The 24,241-nt window shown below is 39.4% G+C and overlaps 1 long non-coding RNA gene across 2 annotated transcripts in view; it reads right to left on the bottom strand.

Annotated features, from left to right (window-relative positions):
• Positions 1 to 1,679: 1,679 nt before the first annotated feature.
• LOC112059824 (uncharacterized) overlaps positions 1,680 to 24,241 on the bottom strand; it is a 111,580-nt gene continuing 89,018 nt past the window's right edge. For both annotated transcript variants that reach the window (XR_010601288.1, XR_010601289.1), the window contains one exon: positions 1,680 to 2,280. This is a non-coding gene — a long non-coding RNA (uncharacterized LOC112059824). The remainder of the gene's footprint in view (positions 2,281 to 24,241) is intronic.

Here is a 24,241-nt window from a genome sequence, read left to right as displayed (position 1 = left end):
TTGATATAATACACAGTTGATTTTCAGTCTTCTGTTAAAATAAGAGTGCCATTCTACACTATCATACTGGATATTGGGGCAGATAAACATCCTGGCCCCAATGAAGTCAATGGGAGTTTTGTCATTGGCTTCACTGCAGCCGGGATTTCACCCCTTGCATCAAGTAGGGCTGCTAACAGTTGAGAATTGCATGTGTAAATTCTATTAGCTGTGTATGCAGGCTTGACATGTACAAACATGTGCACACACATACGGAAAATAGCTCCTGAAGATCAGGCCATTTTCTGTTCAGCTGTACACCATTATTTAATACTCAGTCTTCCGAGTTCTGAAAAATAATGGGGAAGTGTTTAGCTGGTGGTTAGAGCAGGGAAGTGGCGGGAGTCAGGACTCCTGGGTTCTCTTCCATTGACTCACTCTGTGTCCTGGGGCTATTTAAGTACTTGTGCCACACAGAATCCTATCTGCAAAGAAGGTGTTAAAATGTCTCTCTCACACAGTTGCTGTGAGCCTTAATTAATATTTGTGAGAAGCTTTGAAAGCCTTGAATGAAAGTTGCTACAGTGTAAATACACAAAATTATTAAGATTTAGGGAGACTAACAAAGCTAACACACTGGATTAGGGATCCTTTTGATGGGCAAGCACTGAAACTAATGAATGGAACTATCAGGATCATATCAAGAGAGACTTTTTATTTCCCCTCCACCACTACCACCACCTTTATTTATTTATTTTTTGGCATTATCCTTTTCCTTCCTATCTTTCCAAAGCCCCGGGCATTGGAATTTACATTTTCTTTGCATTATATTTTTAAGAAAGGAGGTGGGAGGGGAACAGAACAACAGAGATAAAAGGAACAAACAGCTCCAGATACCCACTAGGGTAACCAACTCCTTAGAATTAGCCTGTGCTTTTGAATATTTTATCATTTATAAACTGAAAACACATTATGCTTTGATTTTCAAACAACAGCTGATGTCACTTGCCTGTTCTAAACCTTCTAAGGGACAAGGATTCTGATTGGGATGAAAAAACATGCACTCATTATTTTCAAAGTACCCTTGTGGGTATGCCACAGTTTTGTGGAGAGGTGGGGGTTGAGGGAGGGAGGTCATTGGAAAGGATGCTGAATAGTAGCTTTCAGTGATACACAAAGGGGCAAAGTCCTCCCCAGTAGCAGTCCACTAAAATCATTAGCGTTACACCAGGGATGATGGTATATAATTTTAGTAGAAATACCAAACACAACGATCACTGTGCAAGATAATCTGATGGGGCATTTCTTGGAGAAGGAGGCAGATAGAGAATTTCCATTTTTGAGACCTATTATGCCTAATGGGCCACTTCTTGATCTCATTTGCACCAGGGGAATGAGATCAGAACTTGTGCCAATTAGAGCTGGGCAAATAATGGATTCTTCAGACCACTGGCAAGTCAGAAAAATCTAAAAAAAAATTAATAATTTTGGGGCAAATTGAAAAGAAACTTTTCCACATTTTTGGTGAATCAAAAAATAAAACGAAAAAATCTTTTGTTTCAATTTCTAACATTTTATAATGATTTAAAAATTAAAGGAAATTTCAAATTGAAAAGTAGTTGAAAGGTTTAATTTCAAAAATGTTTTGATTTGTTTGGAATTTTTTAAAACTTTTTTTTCAAACAAACAATATGGCAGAATCTATATGAGTTCATGAAATGTTTCTCTGTCATCAAATCTGCATTTTTTGCTGAAAAAAATATTTCAGTTAAAAAAAAATTCACCCAGCTCTAGCCTTGCTATTTAGTGATGAACAAAATTAATTCTAACCTGCAGTCTAGAATCCAGTGGACTCAGGCAAGCTAGAGAGACTTCACCCAGGGACAAAAGGAAACAACAACATATTAGAGGGATACTGATTATTAAACATCAGTCTGCATTAGAAATAAAGCCAAATGTTAAAAGGGGCATAGATTACTAGGATAATTAGCTTCTCCATCTGTGAGTGCACCAAAACAGAAGCACTAAGCATGATTTTATATGTAAGATGTAGAATAGTTATGTTCCAACTTTGTGCCAGAGCAGTGTAAGAGCCAGGCAGTACAGGGATACTGTACAATTTCAACCCTTGAATTCTACAGTGATAAGGCAGACTCCTGGGATTAACAGCCCTGTCAAGGGTAACCCTCTGAAGTGCTTATTTGTTTAGAAGAAGAACCTCATTCATCATGAAGGAGTGATAGAAATGGAAGCCCTCCGACATGGTATCTGAAGTCTACCTGGATGGATGCTTTCTTGGTACTGTGGAAAGAGGGAGATAAAATTTTGCTATCCGGTTTGAAAACAGCATTAAAATGAAATACATTACTTGTGTTCAAAATGTCAAGCTTCTAAAATGTTTATTTCTTTTTCACAAAAATATTGTAAGTTCACTTGAAGGCGTATGTGGTTTATATGGACAGCAAAAGTACAATTTTACAGCATTAATCTTAAATTAAAACTCTTCATTCATGGGATTATTTTGACATTGTCTTCCTTTGGATTGTTAATTTGAACATATCTGATAATAAGATGATGAAATTTTCTGAGTAAAATAACCTATTTTTTTTTAAAGTAGCATCATTTAAATAAAAACAGAATAACCATTGCATATTTGCAGACATTATATGGAAGCTTTCAGTAAATGGTCTTGTGCTGCAAAATTTGAATCTGGATCCGAACTTCCTTCACATATTGGGGCATTCAAGTCTGAGAGGTTATTTTGGATCCATCTTTACTCTATACATTACTTACTAGTAAGAAAGGGGATCTAAGAAAGAATTCTAAGAAAGAATGTATATTTTTTGGTAAAGAATTGGAAGCATTTTCAATAGTTGGACAGCATTGTCTATAAAAGGTGAGAAGGTAAGAACCTGTGGAGGCTTGAAGACATGAAACAACATAAGGAGTAACAGGAGGTGATCCTCTGCTCTGCTGGTGGTCTTGGAGATACTGGACCTAATTGGATGTTAGGGAATTAAAGATATCTTGTTCTGTCATTTTGACAACGTGTCCAGTGAAATGCACTAGGGAAGCTCTTCATTTAATAATATAAAAGAACTTGTAGTGCGGACGATTAAAATATCTGCTTATGGTGTGGGAAAATTGCCATTAACCGAGAGGCCGGGTCTGGGAGTCTTTCACATTTGCAGCAGGAAATGGTAATTTTGATTTGTTGTTAACATGTTTTAGGGACATGTTACTCTGTGTTAAATACATTTAAAAAAACCCAACAGATGTTAACAAATCATAATATTTCTCCTTTCTTCTGCTGCACACCAAGTACTATGAATCCTATTTTTAAATGACCATCCAGGGTCATTGATGAGTGCAATTCTTCTAGTGGAGGAGGTGTGTAAATGCATAGCTCCATAAACTTTAATAATAAAGAATTATGCAATATCACTGTCTTCGGCCATTTGATTAGCTGCCAATAATGTGACACCAAGTGGTAAACCCAGGCAATGATATAGCTTCACAGCTGATGCTGGCACTACTTTTAAAAATGATAAATGATATGTATGCTGTGGGACATAAGATCAGGTACTGTAAATCTGAAATTGTCTTAATTCTTGCTGTCATTTTTGCACTGATTCTGCGTTGTTTTTACAGCTGATTATCTCAGATTGCTCATCTACCAGTTCCCTCAGAAAGTGCTAATTAAGATACTGAAGAGTCTCATCTAATATTTATACTTCTGGTGTTGCACTAGATCATTTTGCAGTGCATGAACAGCGTCATGAAGAAGGAATTAGAAGCAGTATAGCTTTGAGCCTCAGATAATCCTTCACTGATTAGTGAGATTCTCATCATCACCTATTCTGAATGCACTCCTCTCAGGATGTTGATAAAGCCCTTCAGTATCACAATATGGACTTCCAAGCACAGCTATAGCTTTTCTCCCCAATCAAAGTGAAACCCTCAGTTCACCTGGTTAAGCTAGCTAATCCTAAATCGGCTTTTAGATTGTCACTTAACAACTCCGAGGCACTCCAGAAGGATCCCACACAAATCCTGTGGTAAATGAGGCCTAGACTGAGTGAAAATGAACAAACAAAAAGCTCTAAAAAATGGACAGTGATTTCTTTATCTAAGACATATTTTTATTTCTTGTGGGTGAGAATTAAGATGTCAGAAATTGGACAGTTCTGTTAAATTGGTCTTCAAGTCATGATACGTAGCTATATTTTAAACTATACACTAAAGTAAATAGTGAATTTTGTAAGCGGTTTTGGGGCTTTGTCATTCTTGAATGTGGATGACTAATAATATAGCACTTAAGAATTTTAAAAGTTTCATTCATCTGTGTATATTTGTTGACCTTGAAAAATGACTGCACAGTTATTGATCAGATCCACATCTAATGAGCCTTCTGCTTCTAATTAGCATTTAGCACAAGGTATGATTTCATGGTAATGTTTGTACATCTTTGTACCTTATAGGAAATGGTATGCATTTACCGAGTTTCTTGATTTATGGAATATAAAATGCACTGCAAATCCCTAACTGGAAAGCAAAACTTTGAGCTTGACTTATGGATGTTTTCTTTTTTTATAAGCAAAGTGAAAAAGAAAACCCAGTTGGGTACAATAGGAGTAAAGGCTTAATACAGAAGTGCAGCAGTGTTGTTGTGGTTGCTCAGTAACCAGCAGAGTGCAAGAGATTTTTGCATGCATGAACAGAAATGTTGGCAGTGAGCTCAAGTACCCAAGCGATAGGCTCACCATTAGGCTGACTTCTCAGTTGAAGAGCAACATGAAAAGGCTTCACTGTGTACATTGAGATTTGAAATCACATGAGTTATTTGGTAGCATGAGTGTATTCTGGGCAACAAGCTCACAGTTTACTTTAAAATTAAATGGCACAAATAGAATTAGATCAACTTTTGAAAATGTAGGCTGTGAGCTAAAGTATGGGGGCATTTGGAATATTTTTTCTTCAATGTATTAATTTTAAAAAGCATATAAGATACTGAAAATAAAAAAGGAGAAAAGAAAACAATTTCAATCACTCAATTTTTAAAACACTTGTTTATGGCCCTGACCTGCAATCACCCACAACTTAAATTAGGCAAGCATTTATTTTGTTTTAAAAACAGATTAACAAAATGAAAATTTGACTTCATTTTCCCCTCCTCGCCCCACTCACCACCATGTCCTTCATTCATCTTTCTTGTACAATGGAATGAGATCACAATGATTCTCAAGTCCACAACCAAAATGACACTTACAGGACAAGCAAAGGTTGGCAGAGAATAAAACTCTTGCCAGCTGAAGCAGATCACTTAAGTACCATTACTCACTGATGATGCCAGATTAAATAGAGAAAACATGCAGACATCTAAGTTTATTATCTTTCATACTGAATTGTTTAGAAATAATAAATAGAATAGACAAACTCTATACCACGGTAGTTTATTTTGTCTTGTGGGAAGTTTTAACTGTTTCTAGGATTAAATGGCTTTCCCCTTCTGTGAAGGGTCTGATGTAAACTCTTGTACCAAGGCTTAAAGTCTTAAGGCTGTTAGAAGTTTCCATCAGTCAGTCTGTATGTCAGTGGATAAAAAGTTGGTTGCTGATCTGACCAGTTCATTGCTCTCTGGAAAGATGCCATCAAACTACAGATACATTTGGCAACATTGGGGGGACCAACGGGGCAGTGGGGAACTGGGGAAGAGGGCCATTTGGTAACGGAAGTATTGTATCTTTAGATCTTTTGGCCAAAGGCTTTAAACCACTATGCCAATTTTGCATTTATATAAACTCATGTAATTGAAGCCATCTTTATATAAATCCTAATAGATACATGCATTTGCCAGTTTAGTAGAGGAGGCAAAAAAATTGGGCATCTTTGGGATGCAGTTTTAATTTCTGAGACAGGTTAAAATGATCTTTGTTTACCATGTTCATTCCAAGATTTTGCTGGGCAAGCTACACATGCAGGGTAGCACATGAGTACACTGCAGACCAGTTTGTTAAACAAGTTTGTAAACTCGCAATAGATCATGTGTAATAAGTTATCATTGGTTTACCTTATGAACCGATATGCAGATTTACCCCATATCAATTAACCTTGACTGAGATAACGTCTACTGCAAAAATTATATTCTGAAACTTCCTGGTTTATAGAGTTTCCAAAGAAGCAAGAAACAGCAGACTGTTTTCATCAATGGGCACATTACATTTCTCCCACTGGAGTTCACACACATCTAGGGAAAATACTCTCCTATCTGTTTTTGCCTATATCTGAATAAGCATGATCTCTTATTGACTTGAAATGGATTTTTCTTAATGGTTGCCTACATGCAAGAATTTAGCTGCTTTTGTCTGCCTCTCTGGGAGTGAGTAGCAGTCTATAGTTTGGGGAGTGTCATTTTGAATTTTCTGTTAATTAGGGGTAATAATTTCTGGACTTGCTAACCTTAATTGTGCTTTTATTTTCCACCTTTCAGAGTAAAAAATGGTTGATATTTCTACATGAACATTTGTAAATTTTGAAAAAGAATATGGGGCCAAATCCTGAAGTCTTTACTCTCGCAAAATTCCCCTTTGCATCATGGAGTTGTGCTGGAGAATGGAATGTATAAGAACTCTAGGATTTGGCAGCTGGTCTGCATTTTGGTGAAGGAGGTTTCCTGCCTGCATTAATCTTCCTGTATTATTCTTCATTTTCTGCAAATTTATATGAGAAAGATTTACTCTGTAAGAAGAAAGAACATCTTTTCCTTTTATGCTCTGAAAGAGGAGCCTGAGAAATAACTTACATCATGATGCTACACAATTTCAATAAGAACATTATGGGCCAGATTCTGGGGTTAGGCTAAACTGCATAGAGCATAAGTCAGAGTTTGTATGTGGCTTAATGATTGTCTTTGCTCTCCCCTGATCCTGGGGCAACTCTGTGCAGGCCAGTCCTCTTCTGCTCTGTTAGAGCAGCCTGAAGACTCCGCTGGTTTATACTATTTAAAATATACTGACAATAATTAGGAGGAAGTGCTTACTAAGTAACAAAATATTATTACATATTCTTACTTTAAGAGGCAAATTCTATTCCCAGTGTCTATTGCCAACTTGACAAAAGGAACCGGGTGCTGGGGATCTCTGCAAGTAATTTGAGACCCACCAAGCAGCAGTAGACCTACTTTACAGCTGCTACCCTATCAACAGGGCTGAAGTAGGCGTTGTATACCTAGTGCTTTTGCTTCCTAGGGTACAATGGCCAATGGATCTATGCTGCAAAGTATCCATCCACCCCATCCCCAAAGAATCACTTTGCCAGGTGGGGTAGGGTGCCATAACAAAGCAGGGCTCAGAGGAGCACAATGGGAGGGAGAAGATACCCCTCCTGTGTGGGCTTCTGAAATCCTGCTACATTGTCCAGTTATATTGTTCTTAGGACCATCCACACCCATGAAAGGTGAAAGATATTGCCTCATTTTAAAAAAAATGGCATTTGGACATCAGCAATACCTATCTATTGGCATTTGTCTGACCTGTCACATGACATGAGTCAATGAGGAGAGAGGTCAGGTCAGGGGTGCATCTTGTCTCACCATGTTTGTAGTTGAAGAAAACAAGCTAATAAAAGTTAGCTTGGTTAATTTTTATAGCTCTTTCTATTAGCAGAATGCAGAGTTTATCATTTGGGAGAAGGGTAAAATCATGATAGATGAAAACCAAATATTAAACATGGACAGTACAAACACAAGGAAAATGCAGGTCACTAGACAATCAAAGCAGACAATGAAGACTGGGAGTGATTGGGGGGCATAGCTCAAGATATAGGAGAAAATGGTTTGTTTGCAAAGGGGATGCATATTCTTTTGAAATTTACTATTGATTTTTTTTTATAAGGTGGAACTGAAGAATCTTTGAAGACTATCTACAATTCACTCCTCTCTCAGATGTGCTAGATGGGTGGAAGGACCCTATTGTGTCATTCTGTGCTATACAGCATCTGATGTGATAAAATAATCTTGTTAAATGATGCAGTTTATATTTTATCAAGGACACTAGCACAGGCAGAAAGTTTCAATATGCAAAAAGAGTAAGATAGCCATAGAAGACGAGCCAAGTTAGAAACAAGTTTTCATCAGAGTAGCTATTAAACAAATTATGATTAAGACTAAATTGGAAATAAGCCCTTGGCCTTGATCTCTTGGAACACTTACCTTTGAGTCAATACTGAACCCAATGCTTTGGAACAGTGTTAAGGGGCAACGTGCTGTGCCAGCATCATCTTTTAGACAATGTAAAACCAAGGTCCTGACCACATATGATCTTATGGCATTTGTTGCAAAAATAAGAGAGTGTTCACCTCATGTCATCAGCAAATTCCAACTACCAGGCAGTCATCGGACTTACGACACAATTGGTTCCTGAAAATTGTGTCGTAAGTCGAAACGTTGTAAATCGGAACCACAGTACACTCCATTGAGGGACTGAGAATCGTAAAATCAAAACTAATGGTCATAAGTTGAATCAGAAATGTCGTAAGTGCCATTCGTCTTAAGTCGAACGTCGTAAAGTCGAGGACTGTCTGCATGTTCTGTTGCAGTACTTCAGTTCTCTCTGCAGTTTCAATTGGAAACCATATCCTTCTTCATGTCCTACTTACATTGTTGTCCAGTGTTGCTATTCAGTTAAACAGCTGCCATGTTGTACCCCAGCAGTAGCAACATGTTAGTTGGGGATGATATCTTTCCAGTATATGTAGTTTGCATAGTGCTTGGAGATCATTTTGGATGAAAGGTACTAAATATATAACATACTGTTATTAAGCTGGCCATTTAAACCCTTCTGTAAAGTGGCTCTTGGTATGTCACTGGTAAACAAATCTGACTTTTTTCTAACTCGTCTGTTTTTGTAAATATTTAATATTTTTGAACACTACCATTGTGTGTGATATGGGTGAAAACATTGCCATCATTCATTTTACTTTTTTAAAAGGAAAAAACATTACCAGAGTTATACAATTATTGAATGAAAATACAACTCCAACAGAATTTGAACCTAGAATCTCTGACATGAAGAGCAGCAACATTATCTACTAGCTTACCCAGAATCTTTCATTAGGTATGGCTACTTTCATGCCACTACCAGAATCCAATGATTAACAATAGAAAGATATGCTTTCCTTCAATTTATGCTAGCTATAGAATAAAGATGCCTGTCCCAAGTTACTTAAAATATACAATTACACAAAACAAACAAAGTAAACAGGCTCCCCTAATTTCTCACAATGCATATCATCTCAGGCAGAAAAAAAAAAAAAAAGAAACTTAAGCTCCTCCACCAAGCTGACACCACTATTAGCCCATTGAAAATCCCCCCTGCCTAAAATAAGAGATGAGATGGGCCTTGCAGTTCAACCTAACAATCAGCAAACTCAGTCTAAAATGGGTGGAGGGGACTGAATTTACTGACATTTGATTCCAGTATTCATTGTTTAACTTGGCTACTGTCATTACCATTCTCCTAATATACTAGGGCCAAGATTTTTTTTAAATGAATGCCCAAGGCCATATTTTGGCACCCACGCAAATGGCCTGATTTTCAAATTTAATGAGTGCCCATCAGCTCCCAAATTAAGTCAATAATTTAGGAGCCTAATTTCAGGCTTTAAAAATAAACACAAACAGCAACAAAAATTCTCAATGTACAATCATAAATCTCAATCTTACTAGTTTACAAGTTACATCATAAGATATTAGGGCACATTATAATAATCAATATTTAAGAAGTTATTTACTAATGATACCATCACCACTCCTTTTAAAACCATCTTTCAAAGCAAAGAATTTTTAGAGTTTGCCGCCACAAGAACAACTACTGCTGTGTACTTTCAGTCCTGGGAGGAAGCAAAATGTCCAGAAGCACATGACACTGAAAATAAAGAATGGGGGAAATTGCAAACTAACTTTTCCAAACCCCATAAAAAGTTTGCTTTGGGTTTGGTTCAAGTCAGTTCTTATTTTATCTGAACTGATTTGTTCATCTCTTGTTTGTCCTGAGATGCCTTTGTCCCTTGTCATAATAAACAAATGAATCATTCAGAGTAGAAGACATATGAGAAGAGAACAGGATCTGGCAAAGCAAATAAGTACATCAAAAGGAGAGCAAAAATATCCTGTGTGGAAAACAGGGTTTTATTTGCATCATCATGGCATTCTAATAGGGTAAAAGCTCTTATGCACAGCACCATATGCTAGACAGTAGCATGGACTCAGGGAAATTTTTTGAGTATTTGTGGGGAATTTGTAATTCTCTTCTTGGAAAGTTTGCTGGTGTTTGTGGAAACTAACAAGCTCTCAATCATTTTCAAGCATCTGTGATATTTTTTATAATATACAGAACTTTGCAGCACTGTGAAATCTACATTTTACATCTCCAATTCTCTGCGTCAGCCAGAGGGAAAATACATTAAACAACATATTGTCTTTGTTGTGTTGTAAAGAGAGAGACTTGAGCTTCCTGTATCATAACTTCAGACTTGATGCTTCCTAGTCACTAAAACAAAAATGACTAACAAACACTCCTGCTTTCTGATTTATGACACTGTGCCTGGGATTTAAAACCCTAACACTACTTCTAAAAGAACAGCAAGTCAATCTATCTAGGTTTTTAGATCATGATACAGCAATGGGGGCCAGGGAAAAGGTACGGGGGAAAAGAGAAACTATTTCCCCATTCCAGGATGTTTTACTGTGTCTGGTAGAACTGTTCTTTCTCTCGCTTGACTGTTTACAATCAGTTTACAATAAACACACAATGCAGAACAGGTTTTACATACAAAATACTAGGTTCAGAGTGTTTCCAGGTGGGAAATAGCCCATATGCCAATATGCACTACAGCCTTTATTTAAGCATCTAAGCTATTTTCAAGTCTACTAGTATTTAAGAATATTGCACACATTTATTTTGGAAAATTACTTAATTACTTATTATGAGTTCATAGCAGAACGTTGATCATCTATACCCTTTATAATCTGAAGGGTAAACTAAAAAGAACCATTTATTCAATAACATTCAAAAAACTTAAAACATGCAAAATCTTATTTGTGTGCTTGACTGCAAGCATGTAAGGAGTTTTAGTGAAATCAGTGGGACAGGTCATATGAGAAAAGTTAATCATCTTTAGAACTGTTTCTAGGATTGGGGCCCAAATGATTAACTTCATCAAATTCAGTAATTCATAATGAGTAATCCTAGTTGTGTTAAAAAAATTGCAACGGCAAACAGCGTTTTGAAGGTATCCATGAGAGTTCATTTTGCCATTCAGGCTTAGCATGCATGGCTCATTCTTTGAACACACTGGGATATTGATATATCTGCACATATAATATACTGAGACAAGGTAAATCCCCACTTTTCTTTCTGGTCTTTCAGGTATTTTCAGTGGTTTCTTTGTGCTTGGCTTTTATGTTTGAGTTTTGCAATCCCACTTCTTTCAAAACCTCTTGGAGAGTAAACAGAGCGGCTTTGTACCATGAAAAAAAGAGGAAGACGAACAATACATAGAAAATATTGCAAATCCCTTTTGCATTTCGTCTTCTAAACATGATAAATTAAAGTAAAACCTTTTCTTAAAAAACAAACACAAAACCCCACAACCTTGTGGTCATGAAATAATTTTAAGAGTCCAAGAGAAAGTCAGACACACACACATACACACACACACACACACCCTTTTATCAGTTTTTTCTCTCCCTGCTTTTCTGAAATTCTATTGTAATTGCTCAGCTGTTCAAAGTAAACAGATAGCAGAGAGGCATTCCAAAGGATTGCATCCCTGACACTGCAGTTAATTTTAAGGAGCTCTGATCAGCTGCTCCTGAGGCTCCCTGAAAAACAAAAATATCACCAAGCAAATTTTACAGCATCTCTCTACGTTTCTCTAGATGGCAGCATTTACCTTATGGACTGTCCTTTGGATACAAATTTCACACACAGGAGTAAAACAAAGAATGAAGCTATTAGTATTGACTAGAATTGAAATGATTTGCTGTGATTGTTTTTTTTTTTTTCATTTTCATTTTTTTCTTTGGCACACAATTCTTCAAGCTAATAACTGCTGCTGTAGTCTAAGAATTACCAATGAACATCTAAGGACCCAATCTAGTTATCCATCTAACCACAGAATTCCTGGTAGGTTCAATGGGAGTTCAATAAATAGAATAAAGGAGTTCCCTAATTCACAATTGGGTAAACTGGCCTGGTTAAAAATAAACCAATTATATCCTTCCGACAAATCTCAAAACTCAAAATTTGAAAACACTGAATTATCTTTCCATCTTTGAGCACCTCTAGGCTTCCTGCACTTAGCTTGGACCAGAATTTGATGTACATAAATAGGGTAGGAAACACTATTCTTGCATTATTTTTTCCCTGAACTGAATCAAGAACAACCATAAGGCCCATTGTCATGAGATTTCCAGACTGATTTCTAGACTCAAGAAGAATGAAAGAACACTGAAATTTCTAGTTGGTTATTTGAACCAGATCTTTGAACCTTTTTGGGTCTGCCACTTAATAAGGCCCTGATCCTGCAATCCCCTATGCAAGGAAGGACCCCTATGCTCCTGCAGAGCTCCACTGAATTGATGTGCACATCTGAATGCAGTACTAGAGCCAAAATTAGTGAAAGAGAATCTAAATTAGCAAGGATTCGAGGTTCGAAAAAGTTCCCTGTTCAGTCCCTGTTCTCTAACCCCCATCAAAGGCTGAGATTTTTTTAATAGGATTCTCATCTTCATTCTCTCCATTTCTTTTTCTTATTCCACATTTACATTTTAATTTTCTATATACCCTTTGATTATTAGAATCTGGGCTATGTCTGTGCGCCCCTCTAGAGAGGATGACGTCTTCCCCAGTCTCAGTGGAGATCCTTTGTATAAGACCTGTTCACTCAGACTTTGCATGCAATTCAGAATTAATTGTCTTAAAGTCTGGCATTACAGGACTGGACATGGATAAAGATGTGGGGGTATCACTATCTTGGATTACCACTGGTAAAAAGAAAAAGTAAGCTAAAAGAAAGGCAAATATGTTGCCCAATGGTAATGTACAAATGGGATCCCTGTCATTGGCCCCTGAAGTGTTACTGCAGAAAATTCTAAGCTTTATAACACAGAAAAATGAGAATGTAAGCATTTTACTGTGCAACAGTCTGATACAGGTCTTATTCCAATTAATCTGCTCATCCCACTGTCCTCTGATGAATCCCCGACCATTTAGGAATTCATTTCTCTCTCTCTCGGGAAACTTTTGTAATTATTTTTAAAAATAGTGCTGTGATGAGTTGATGGCCAAATGCCTATTGATCATGTGGAAGGATATGTTCTTTTTCTGACTTCAAAGACTGCAATGCCGTCCAAGGAATTACAACTAGCGTCCAAAATACCAAATGAGAAATAGATGGGGGCCAGGGTAAAGAGGTTGTGTCCCAGAGTGACAGAAAGAAAAAAAATCTCAACATTCTTCAGCTAACTCACGATAGAGGCACGAGGCTATTGTGAGGTGCCAGACCTATTGGCATAACATTTGAAGATAATAAGAATTATTTGAATAATGGGTTGTAAATCTACTCAACTACTCCATTTATAATGTTACAAAAGCAGCAATTCTTTCCCAAGTCAATAGGAACACAGAGGTCATGTTTAATTTAATAATCAAGTAATCCATGGACATTAAAACAAACAGCATACTCCAGATACATTTTCAAAGCGGGGGGGGGGGGGGGGAGGGAGGGAGAAGGAGGGAGGAGGGGAGTCATATTGAAATCAGATGCCATGTGCATCACACATCATTTCTTCCTGTACTGCACTCCTGTCTTGCCCTGTTTTTTCCAGTTCTGGAGATACATCTGTTTCTTCTCCCTCAGTTGATATGATCCAGTTAAATCCAAGCTTTGGAGACACTTGCATGAAACATCAGTGATTACTTGATTTCTCAGTACATAAATCTAACTACAAACCTCGCTGTGTAGTTCTCTGTTATGAGGTAACTTTTCCTATGAAACATTTTTGCCTTTGCTGCTATCTGTCCTGAGACCCACTCTAACCGAACGCTGTCAAAACTGATGTCCATTTAACACATAAAACAATTCTTTTCCCAGATCAAGCTGACGGAGAGTGAAAGGATTAGACAGGAGAAGTTGCTAGGCAGGGCCTTTCAGCATTTCAGTAAGTAGCTACAGTATATTTGAATACTGAACAATCTGTACTAAAAATCAAGGGTTCATATAGCTTCAGCTGAATGGAAATTGTTTACACAGACAACTCTCTCTTTAACTTGGCATTTAGATGCCCCAAAGTGTCCTTATGCTCTTTGACCTTTACAACCACACAGGACCCTGTATGACACATTTGCACTAGCAAGAGCTCCATCCCCATTTCCCTGCTTAGTCCTTGTCCTCCATCCCCAGCAGGGGCGGCTCTATGTATTTTGCTGCCCCAAGCACAGCAGTCAGGCAGCTTTCGGTGGCGCGCCTGCGGGAGGTCCGCTGGGAGCACGGCTTCGGCGTACCCGCCGCTGAATTGCCGCCGAAGCTGCGGCACCTGCTGCAGGCAGGCACGCCGCCAAAGGCTCCCTGACTGCCGCCCCCACAGTGACCGGCAGGCCACCCCCCGCCCCGCGGCTTGCCACCCCAGGCACGTGCTTGGTCCGCTGGTGCCTGGAGCCGGCCCTGATCCCCAGTCCAGTGCAGATGACCTTCATGATTTAATGTAAATGTGACTAAGTCATTTGAACAGTCTGCCAGTCAGTCAGACAATGAGGATTGATACAACAGCAGTAAGCAGCAGTCTGCAATGCTGTGTCCAGGCAAAGGAAGAGTATGGACAAGCTGAATTAATTTGGTCAGTTCATATCAGAAAGGAAGTTAGTCAGACTGAAGCCTGTAGCATATCACAGTTGCCAGATTTTGTCCCTGTTTAACCACCTCCTCCCAGTGGGGGGTGGGGAAGGAGAGAGTCATCTTTCCCCCCCCTAAAAATGTATATATTTTTTCAGGGATGCTGGAACAATTTGTATAGTGGGGGTGCTGAGAGCCATTGAACCAAACTGTAAACCCCGTGTATAATGGAATCCACTTCAAACCATGGGGTGAGGCAGCACCCGCAGTTCCAGCACCCATGCATTTTTTGCATTTCTCTCTTGGCAAATAATTGACTAATTGCTGTCCTGATTTGCAGGATTTGGCTCTTCCAGCTCTTGTCTGCAGAGCTGGTCAGCCTTTGCATCTGAGAATACTTAATCTGAGGTGAGAAGGACACTGAATTTTCTTGTATGCTCCCTTTCCTTCTCTGTCTGGTCCCCAGATATCAGATGTGAAGGTGGCCTGCAGATTGATCAGAGGCAGGCCACCTTGTGCCTATGCTGAGGGGATCCAGTTGCAGATGCGTTGGAAGATGGAACTACATACAAAAAGCAACACAAAAACTAGGGCCATCTCTGTGGACTTTCAATTGCTTTAAAAATATCCTTGTTAGTGGGCATAAAGGGTAGACCTCTGAACACAGGATAGCCTTTGGGAGGCATTGATGATGGACTTGTGGATCAGTGAAATTATACTGTCTCATATGGTATTTGTTCATATTACACCTACTAAGGAGAAAGCTTTAATGTTGTGTGAATTGCATTAATACTATATATTGGTAAATATAAATGTAGTTAGTACATCAACTTTTGGACCTTTTGACGAGGTCCCAATGTAATAGTATCAGTTTACCTCACCTACCTTGTCAAACCAGATGTTAATATTTTCTATTGGACCATATTTTGTTGGTGAGAGAGAAGCTTTTGAGCCACACGGAGCCCTTTTTCAGGTCTGGGAAAGGAAAGACACATTGCTTGAAAGCTTGTCTCTCTCATCAAAGGAAGTTGATCCAATAAAAGCTATTACCTCACCCCACCTTGTCTCTCTAATACCCTGGGATCAACACGGCAACAACTACACTGCATATAGTATCTGGTGTGTCCTCTGAGAGGAAGCTAAATTTTGCACTTCCTGGGTGACAGACAATGAGCTAATGGATTTTTACATCTTTGAATAGTATGGTACTATTAACTAAAGGGTAAAAAGCAACCTGAAATGTGAATTCTCAACAAAGGAATGCAATTAGACAAATTGACCAAAGTAAACAATGTAGGTTATTTTATTGTGGTCCTGTGAATTTCTTACTACACTTCACACTTGAAAAAAATTGTGTAAAAACAGTCAGAATTAATTGAATTTTCAGTTAGTAAAAAAGAAAAAAAAAAGGCAAAATTTGCATGTTTTCAATTGTTGTTGCAAATCCTTCCAATGGTCATGTTCATCACCAGTTATCTGAGCTTTGCATCTATTTTGTCTTTTGCTCTCTTTCTAAATGTTCTGATTTGTATAGTAGTGCCCCTTTATTTTAACACACCAGAACATAGTTGTGCTTTTCATGCAGTTGGACATTGTATGCATCTATGTGGACTAAACCTGAATAACATTTTCACATTTATATATTATATATAAAATTGTCTCAAAAATAGCCAGAAGTTCTATGAACATGCCTGACACAGCACGGTAGTGGAAGACAGACATAAGAGCCCAATTTGCAGAGCAGCCACCTAAAGTGTATGTGCAAAACCTGCATTTGTTTGTGCAAATTGGCACATAGGATCGTAGTTAAAAGTGGAGGCTCCTTATCATAGGCAATGACTGCCCACATATGAATTTGACACTATGATCTTTACCAGATGCTCTTTGAACTGGCTCTGACCATGCATCCTCATGCGTCAGTTTTGCTTACCACTTTCAGATGTCACCAGCCTCCACTTGCAATTAAGGGCTCATCTTTCATTGTAATTATGGGATTTTTACATACTATTTAGGTGGCTGGTCTTGAATATTCAGGTACTTATCTCACATCAGTGTAACTGCATTAACTTAAATGGAGCCATTTCTGCTTTACATTGGTACAAGTGAGATTGTGCTCTGGCCCTGGATCCACAGTCTGTGATAAACTAAATATATATACTTTTTCAAATTGTGTATTGTTCAGTCACTGAATTTCTCGGGAACTCTGCAACTTGATGAATTCCCTTTACCACAACAAAATAGCTGGAACTTTTAACATAAAATAAAAAAAAAATCTGCTGGGCTTTAGCAGGGTTGCACTTACCCAGTAGATATCTTAATCTTGACCACTGGCAAATAGCTCTAAAACCTTATATATCTCCAGGCACTTATACCATGCTCATCACCATGGTAATGGAGAACCTTGTGCTCTTTTAGCTCAGAATTTACTTTCTTAACTTTTATTTAGTGAGGAATGTAAAATAAAATTGTGTCAAGCACCATTTCTGTAAAGCAAAAGTACTTGCCATTTAATAGCCCTGGAGCGTCTCCTTTGAGAAAATATTCAGAATATTATATACTCAATATGACTAAAAATTGAACATATGATCCCAAGAATAACCATAGTGATCAAGCGATACTGAAATCAGAGAAATAGGAGAAAGAATGAGAGAGGTATACTCCAAAGTAATATTCTATGTTTCACAGAGACTTAATTATAGAGTACAATTATTCATTGGAAAACATAAGAAGATGGCTCCCAAGACGCTGACGTTTTACAAACAAATCTTAGGATTGCATAGTATGTGCCATAATGTTTTCCTTCTCCTGAATCTTGTTTTTTTTTAAATAGCATAATGATAGCTTGATCCAGACCTAATTCACAGTAAATTGAAAACTCTGAGGCTTTCTAAAATGTTATAGCAGCATTTCTGCCAGCAGAAATATAGGAACAAAGTACAGACCCTACTTGGCTAGGTATGTCATTTTAAAAAAAATGCTCCTTGCTCTTCTTTGCACTGGGATATTATGCAGCAGTCTGATCACTAAAGTTCACATGCCTTTTATCCATTAATATCCTATGCCAGAAATAATTCAACTCTTTCTGGAGCTTAAAAAAAGGGATACCAAGGAAACTGCTTTGTCGATTATGTAGTCCTAATCCACTAGGTGGCACTTTAACTCATGTGAAGGAGGATCCTGGATTGCTGGGGTGGAATGATACTGGCCTTGTCCAGCTATACCAAAAGAAGGACAGGAGACACTTGATATGGATCTAATCAGGCCACAACTTTATTATTAGATGTCTGGGACTACCCAGAAGATAAAAGTGTACAGTGCAGTAACCCCATGTTTATTCCATAAATTATCCAGGGGGCTTTTATCAGCTCCCCCTTCCAGCACATCCATTGCTGGGACCTTTAAGGTGGGCTACACGAAGGGGGGGGGGGGGGGGAGGATTCCTGCCATTCCAACCATAGCAGCCCCAAACCCTCCACCTTTCTGTTCCTTTAACCAGCCCCTCCTTTTTAAGTCCTTTATCAGGACATTTATCTGGTCACTGGATGCCTTCCCTTTGGAGTACCTGCATTGGACATCTGCCACAAGGAGGCACCAGCAATTAGCTTGGCTGCCTCCCCCCTTAAACCCAGTTGGGTTCCCAGACATCTTCCAATGGCCTTTTGTATAGCAGCCCAAAAACATGTCACCCCCCAAGTTTGATAGGTGAACCCCCATCCTCCCAAATGAACTCAGTTGACCCTTGCACTATGCAAGCATTGTCAAGGACTCCTGCAAGCCATATAGGTGACCAGCATTACACATCCTGAAATTGGAAGAACTCTTTACAGCTTTCTTCATAAGTGAGCCATTTGCCCAAAGCCCAGGATCTGCATTCCACAGCCAACCTCATAAGTCACGGCTCCATAGTACCAGCGCCATCTACTTGAGTTTGTTGCTAGCTCCTGGTGCAAGCCCCCGCACACTGTTGAACTGAAAACAAGACGGGACATCCACTATGCCATTATCCACCCCAGGCAAGTGCTTGGAAGGAAAAGAGCTGTTAAGGCTTAAACACTGTGGCACAAATACCCTCACTAACTTCATAATCCTGCATGATGTGGAAGTTTGGCAATTGATAACCCCTGCCATGTTGTTGTTGCTGCATGGAGAAATGGGTTTTCAATGCCAGGGCTTGCACCTTTAAAGCCTTCTGCCCTTACATTCCCAGGGGGTGAGTCAGTGCTGCAAAGCTGACCACCACCCACCTTTTTGCAGCAGTTTCTGACCTTGTTTCCCCCCTTCCCCACCATAAAGCATTACTGCCTTTTTCTGGCAAGCCTGGACAACATCCCCCCGGCTTTAGGTGCAGTGTGGTCATTGTCCCTAGTGTCCCCTCTTCAGTGGCAATAGCATTTGTTGGGGCCTCCGGCTTTCATACAAACATGTTTACATTGAGATGAGGTATTTTCAATGTATAACATCGTTTATGCAGTAGCTTAAGGAGTCAATGAAACAGTCAGAATGTATACCTTGAATTCCTAGTCCACTGTACTAAGGGGTGAAGATTCTTGGGAGACACAGGTAAAGTCTAACATTCTCTAAGGAATGCTGAGCACCAGTCATTTTGCCCAACAAAGATTAAGGCAAATTGTCCAACACCCCGATATCCTTGGCTGGCTATTTCCCAGGCTTCAGAATGTGACCACAGGGCTTTTGCTGGGAAATGCATGCACAACTAATAGTTTTCCATGCTGGGCAATGGGTGTAGGCAGATACGTAGTCAATGGTTGGGGATGGCTTTGTATAATAGCAGAAATGTATAAAAGAAGATAACAGCAAGCTGTTAATTTCTTAAACAACACACAAACCACTAAACTGAGTTCCCATCTTGAAGTCTTAAGGCGGTCACTGGAATATGAATTAGTTCTACCCAGCTCCGGGGTGGTCCCAGCCTATAAGATTCTCTGAAACTAATGACATTCAAATGTTGTTGAAAGAACATCACCTGGGATACCACAAAGAGAGCGCACAGTGCAGATGTGGAGCACATGGAAACCATGGGAACAAGGTTTCTTGAAAGCCAAAACTCTGATCAAGTTACATTCACTTTAACTATCCACAGCAGTGGACAACAATCATTCCTTAAGAGGGAAGGACAAATTGAGCAGTTCTTCTTCTCCCTCTATGGAAAGATGCTGGCAGTGGGCCATAATTCAGCCTAATTGAACAGGATTTAACTGGGGCACCAGCTAATGCAATAGAGGAACTATGGGAGCTCTCTCTGAGTTCTTCCCCTCTTGCTTTCTTGGACAGGTCCTCCTTCTGTTATTCTTAATCCTTTCTGGTTGGTCTTGCTCACCCTTCCATCCTCTATAAACCACTGTAATATGTGCTGGAGGGAAAGGGAAGGGAATTTCCCTCCAGCACATAAGTAGGGGCATTGCCAGCAGATCGAGGGACGTGATCGTTCCCCTTTATTCGACATTGGTGAGGCCTCATCTGGAATACTGTGTCCAGTTTTGGGCCCCACACTACAAGAAGGATGTGGAAAAATTGGAAAGAGTCCAGCGGAGGGCAACAAAAATGATTAGGGGTCTGGAGCACATGACTTATGAGGAGAGGCTGAGGGAACTGGGATTGTTTAGTCTCCAGAAGAGAAGAATGAGGGGGGATTTGATAGCAGCCTTCAACTACCTGAAGGGGGGTTCCAAAGAGGATGGAGCTCGGCTGTTCTCAGTGGTGGCAGACGACAGAACAAGGAGCAATGGTCTCAAGTTGCAGTGGGGGAGGTCCAGGTTGGATATCAGGAAAAACTATTTCACTAGGAGGGTGGTGAAACACTGGAATGCGTTACCTAGGGAGGTGGTGGAGTCTCCTTCCTTGGAGGTTTTTAAGGCCCGGCTTGACAAAGCCCTGGCTGGGATGATTTAACTGGGAATTGGTCCTGCTTTGAGCAGGGGGTTGGACTAGATGACCTCTTGAGGTCCCTTCCAACTCTGATATTCTATGATTCTAAGACCTGCAGACCAGTAGTAAACATTCCTTTGTGTACTGGCGGGTGGGCTCGGTCTCTCTAGAGTACTCACACACAGACTTTACCTAGTCATTGAGCTCTGTTGAGTGTTCCTCTTCACTGGGGCAAAATATACCCTCGCATCACTCACCCAAATGGGTGGGAAGCTACACATATACTACTAGTCAAAGACTGGGTCAAATCCAGGACTCGAGATGGAACATAAATGGTGTGGATGGTTTTGTAGTATCCTCTAAAGTTTTCCCCCAGACAATATAATGGAGGAAAGCTTTGTGCCAACATTTTGGGATTTTTTAAAATCATATCATATTGCCACTATATAAATCCATGGTATGCCCACATCTTGAATACTGCATGCGGATGTGGTCGCTCCATCTCAAAAAAGAGATATATTGGAATTGGAAAAGGTTCAGAAAAGGGCAACAAAAATGATTAGGGGTATGGAACCGCTGCCATATGAGGAGAGATTAATAAGACTGGGACTTTTCAGCTTGGAAAAGGGACAACTAAGGTGGGATATGATAGAGGTATATAAAATCGGGACTGGTGTGGAGAAAATAAGAAAGTGTTATTTACTCCTTCTCATAACACACTAAATGAAATTAATAGGCAGCAGGTTTAAAACAAAAGGAAGTATTTTTTCACACAACACACGGTCAACCTGTGGAGCTCCTTGCCAGAGGATGTTGTGAAGACCAAGTCTATAACAGGGATCAAAAAGAACTAGATAAGTTTATGGAGTATAGGTCAATCAATGGCTATGATCCAGGATGGCGTCTCTAGCCTCTGTTTGCCAGAAGCTGGGAATGGGCAACAGGGGAGGGATCACTTGATGATTACCTGTTCTGTTCATTCCCTCTGAGGCACCTGGCATTGGTCACTGTCAGAAGACAGAACACTGGGCTAGATAGACCTTTGGACTGACCCAGTATGGCCGTTCTTATGAATTTTAGATATAAAAGGAGAACCACTGTGAGAGAGAATGGGCCACTTTATAACCTTAAAAATGTGTGTGTGTGGTTAAAACCTGGTCCATACTTTTCACATCCATGCCAAAGAGTAAAATATTTGCTCCTTCTCCAGCTGTATGGAGACTTCAGCATGGAGAAGTTTGGTTGGTCCGTTATGCAGCAGTTGCAGTTTTTTTTATGAGGCTTGTCAGATATGCCAAAGACAACACTGATGTTCTGGAATAGACTTTTTTTTTTTTTTTTTTTTTTTTTTTTTTGAGAAAGAGGACGTATTCAGGCAAGAGAATTATAACAAATTGGCAGAGTGACTGTCTTGGGAGATGGAAGAAATTTAGATATAAAAAGATGAGCGGTTTATCAGAATGCAATATCCCAGATGTTAGCCATCTGAAAGCTACTGTGGGTTATGCTACTAATTTATCAGGGAGTTGAACACATTTAAAAGGGCAAAATAGGATCTCCTGAGTGACTGAATGTTCCCAGAGAGTTTTATTTTTTTCAAGCACAGGCCTGTATGGTCAAGGCCCAAAGTAGTTTTCTTGCACCTTACTGCTGTCATGGAAAGTTTGTGAAGCCTTCTTTTTATCTTTTATTATGATTAAATATTTATATGATGGTAGTGTTCAAAGCATATTGGCATCCCATTGTACAGGGTGCTGTACAAACACAGAAAAGAGATAATCCATGTCCTGAAGGGCTTATAATATAAAGACTTCTGATGTAGGCTCATTTATAATCCCATCATTGGATTGCTGAGGGGGAACAGAGTAGAATTTGGCCCTTTGTGTTTTACAGGTACGGCAAACAAGCAACATTTTAGATATAAGCACCAAAAAAAAAAAAATCAACACTAGGTATCAGATAAGGATCTATGTAGGAAATTGCATCATATAGTATGTTAGATGGAAGAAGCCAACTGAGGAAGAGAAGAACTAAGGGGAGTCACTGAAGGGGTTAACCCAGAAGGGTATCCCAACTATTTCTCAGATCTCCTGAAAAAGACTGAGAAAGAGCCAGGTGCATGTGTGTCCTCAGTGTGGCTCCCGCCTACCATATTGGATTGCTGATAAAATCATTTTTAGATGATTGGTGTCTTCAGACTTTGGCTGGGTTTTTCAGCAGCGATGTTGGGGCCAGGTAGAGATCTGCACTTGTCTGAACACTGAATAAGAGTTGCCTTTAGAACCAACAGCATACAACAGACACTGAGTTAGAACCTAATTCTGCCAGGTGCGGAGACTCCTTGTGAAGAAGTGCTGAGCACCCGCATCTCACACTGAAGTCAATAGGAAATGAGAATGATCAGCACATTATAGGATCAAGTTCTTAAATCTGGCCATAAGCAAAGCAGTAGTCAGCTGGTAGGGGCAATAAAATCAGAGATTCATTTTTTGTGGGATAGTGTGAATTTTCTGGTTCTACAGTATTAAGTGTAAAATGGCACCAGTTTATTGCTTTTGCATACCACTTCGAATGCCCCCCAATTTCTTTTAATGTGTCCATGCTGGTTCATTGCTGAGAAGGAAAAGTGGCATAGTGCCAGCCCTAATTTAGCAATAAGATGCTCCAGGCAGAGCGTTTCTGGGGATTATTACATGCCTTGAATGTGTCACTGCCCATGAAGTGCAATAATCCCACAGAAATGTCTGGAATAAGTCATCGCTATTTTGAAATGGACATTAATTGTACAGTAGGAGAGCATGGGAAAAGGAGAGAGAGAGGGGATTTGCCACATTTTGAAAAAAGTTTCCATGAAGATCATAATGGGTACATGCTAAATGCTGCAGTGTCTCTTGGCTATATGTCTGTCTAGCAATCCTCCACTGTTTTGCAGAGTTAGCGCTGAATCAGGCTGGTTTAGCGCATTTTAGGTATACTAGCCATTCATTACATTCCCTAGTAAGCAGGGATATTGCTGTTTTCTCCTTATTCACATATGCCTCTAGAAATACTTAATTTGTAAATGCTCATTTATCATTCTAGAAATCACTGTCTTTTGGAGATCTCCTATCCACAGGCACCCTTGTAAGGACTAATTGTTTTGCTGGCATATATGGACACAGACAACAGATATTTGACAGATCTCTCATCTCCATCCAGATGTCATTTTCCATTGTTAAAGGATCTACAATTAAATACAGCTTTGGTCTTTACAAGTTCCCCTGTAAATGCTCTATTTCTGTTCCGTACTAGACCAGAGATTCCACCCTCAATCGCTACTGATTTAATGCCTAATTTTTGTAATTGAGTCACATTTTGAGTCCGCAATTTTGTGCCCGCAAGTAATTGTGGGAATAAAAGATGGCAATCTAACCTCTAACTGTATGATTGCAGGATAGGGCTCCCATTAAACAGGCAGAGGTCTTAGATCTCCATTATACTGCCA

This window comes from Chrysemys picta, chromosome 5, assembly GCF_011386835.1.
Source record: "Chrysemys picta bellii isolate R12L10 chromosome 5, ASM1138683v2, whole genome shotgun sequence".
Lineage (NCBI taxonomy): Eukaryota > Metazoa > Chordata > Testudines > Emydidae > Chrysemys > Chrysemys picta.
The sequence above is the reverse complement of the archived record's forward strand: the minus strand, read 5'-3'. Positions and strand labels throughout refer to the sequence as shown.